The sequence below is a fragment of the Morus notabilis genome, unplaced genomic scaffold (genome assembly GCF_000414095.1).
Source record: "Morus notabilis unplaced genomic scaffold, ASM41409v2 Scaffold751, whole genome shotgun sequence".
NCBI classification, from domain to species: domain Eukaryota; kingdom Viridiplantae; phylum Streptophyta; class Magnoliopsida; order Rosales; family Moraceae; genus Morus; species Morus notabilis.
This window is the reverse complement of record NW_010366875.1, coordinates 17,864-20,755: the sequence shown is the minus strand read 5'-3', so window position 1 is coordinate 20,755 and position 2,892 is coordinate 17,864. Positions and strand designations below refer to the sequence as shown.

General features: G+C 31.4%; 1 long non-coding RNA gene across 2 annotated transcripts; it reads left to right on the top strand.

Annotated features, from left to right (window-relative positions):
- The first annotated feature begins 285 nt into the window (after nucleotides 1-285).
- On the top strand, nucleotides 286-2,288 carry LOC112094121. 2 transcript variants are annotated; one of them, XR_002903374.1, is made up of 3 exons: nucleotides 286-499; nucleotides 1,303-1,396; nucleotides 2,192-2,288. It is a non-coding gene; the product is annotated as an uncharacterized LOC112094121 (long non-coding RNA). The 2 variants fall into 2 exon arrangements; XR_002903375.1 differs by having other exon boundaries at nucleotides 2,214-2,286.
- The last annotated feature ends 604 nt before the right edge of the window (nucleotides 2,289-2,892 follow it).

Below are 2,892 nucleotides of genomic sequence, written 5' to 3'. Positions count from 1 at the left end.
TTGAGAGATCAGATATACCAGCATCATCATGAATGAAAGGATAGTTTGTACATTCATAAACACGTGTGACTGATATACAAACATCTTTAAAATTGACCTCGTTAACACTAGAAAAGAGCTGATCAAACATTGGCGAAGCATATCTCTGGCTTTACACAAAGTGCCAAAGTTGCGAAGGTAGAAAGAAATTTCCGTTGGCACAGAAGAATCACAAGCCAATATTACTGTTTCAGCTGCTTATATATATGCATATAAGATTGCCAATTCCAAATCCGCATACGCTCTTGCAATGTGTTTTCTTGCTATATAATGTCTGTAACTCTTTTCTTGCGTCTCCAATATGGAAACTTCTCTTTGAAGATGGTCTTCTACTTGTTTACGCCATGTTTGAAATTGACTACCACTGCATGGACGTAAACGCAATTAAAATATATGTTCCTGCTGCATAGTAGAGCATGCTTATTCGTTGGTATCCACAACAGTTTTACAGCACTAAGATGTGAGCTTTTTACTACATATTATAATATATGTATTGTGTTACTAACAATGTATTATATTATATTTTTTACTGCATCATTAACTTTCCCTGCAAAATTCTCTCTCACTATTAATGTAAACCCCGTTTCAAGTTCTACTTCCTTTTCCATTGTCTTTAACTTAAAATAGTCACATGTGTGTACGTACACACACCATAAAATTAGTAGGTTATAAATGCAGTAGAAATTATATTTGTATAATTATGACCAAATTAACATGACTCTTTTGTTTGATCTCTCGAGTCTCTCGATTTCAAAGTCCGTACTCTAATTCACAGTAAACATTCCAAGCCGATCTACTAAAAGTGTTTGGCAATTATTATTCTAACTTTAGTTATGCGCGCATATATATACATATACATACATAAATATATATATATATATGTATGTGTGTGTGTGTGTGTGTATGTATGGAAACACACACTGTATTTGTTGCCATTTTTTCATTTCGTCTTATGCATACTCAAATTAAATATTAGTCTAGAATTTATTATTCCCCAATTTTTACTCCAACTTTCTTGCATTGTTTTCTCTCAATTACAAACTTAATAGAGATCATCTTTATATATGGCCATCCATGCTCCCACATGAAGCATCAGAAGTTTATAACCAGACATGGTGCAGTACGCATATTTACACACATACAATATAACACACACACACACACAATAAATGGTCATGTTTTCACAGTTAACTTCTATTTCTTTCAGCTGAAACATCTTTTTCATTATTATTATTTTTTTAAATCTTTTGCTGGTTTTTACAGTGAAGAAATTATCTCCATCGTTAATTATGTCAAAGCACGTGGCTGCTAGTTGCTGAGGGGTCAGAAATTGGTTAACAGAAAAGGGCTTTTCAAGGTACAAAGAGATACTTAAGCACATGAATACACGCACATATATACACAGATGCATATATATATATATGTATATATATATTATATACATATTCTTTTGCTTCTTTTGGTATATATGTATATATATATTATACACATTATCACTTCAAAAAACTGTACTCCCAGTTTGGTTTGGTATATCAATTTCTCTGTCTATATATATTAGCTAGCCAAGCATCCACGGATCCTTACTAATTTTGCTCCACATATAAATTCTTTTTTATTTAAGCTTTTGGCGTCATTATACCCTATATTATTGGTGCTGTTTTGATGAATTAGTTTTAATTTTTTAGTCTGATTATTCCATGAATATTTATTTTGCATTGACAAAATTTAACTCTAAATTCTCTAAAGTTGACAGCAAAGTTTTGATATTAATCGATTCCTATCATGTAACAGCTTAAAGTTAGTTAGTTTTACAAATACATGCACATTATAATAGGCAGAGATCTACTGATTTTTCAAGGTTTTTGAGGGGCCAGAGAAGATGTACATAACACCTCACTTAGTTGTGAAATTTGAAAGTGTTAAAAACATAATTACCTTCGTAAACTTTAAGAAGAATATCGTCATTAATTTTTAGATATAAGGACCGGACATACCTTAAAAAATAAAATGATTATTACTAAATTAAGGACTAACAACACTGAAAAATAAAATTAATCAATTAAGGACATAACAACATAGAAAAACTCTTTTGTTTATTATATTTTTTTCATTTCTGACCATAGAATCTGTATATTTTGCACCTTCGTGGAAGTTTCATCTATCAACTTCAACAGATTTTTTGAGTTGGTTTGTGCGGCTGATATTTGGACGTATAACTCCTCACGAGCCTATATAATTGCATGGACTAGCACGAGGTAAGATGAATGTCACTGCATGATTTTTTGTCTTTACGTGCTGACGTGCTTTGTCGTTTCAACTTTTTGCTCTATGGAAATTCCTTGCTAGCTGATATGTTATATGGTCCTCCACGTGTTTTCTGACAATATATATATATATATATATAGAGAGAGAGAGAGAGATCAACAGACTACAAATTTTTTCGATGATGTTTTATAATAATGTTGTCAAGCCGTTTGCTAGGTGTGACAAGAAGTGGACCCCGCCATTCTTTTTTTTTTCCCTCCTCTCTCTCTCTCTACTTTTTTTTTTTTTTTTTTTTTTTTTTTTTTTTTTTTGTATATATCCATTCAATTAGCTGAATCTACGGCACTAATGCCTTTATAAAGTGAAATATTCATGTTAAAAAATAGCTGTTTTGATTTAGTTGTTTTAGTCAGTTCGCCAATATTATCCACAATTTGCAGGACACATATGACATTACTAGATTGAATTTGTTCATGTGGCTATTAAAGACATACTAGCTGGTAGATTTAAAGCAAAACATTTTGAATTTTCTTCACTCCGGAAGAAGATTCTTCTTTTTTCGGTAACGATTTCTTCATTTTTTGTTTT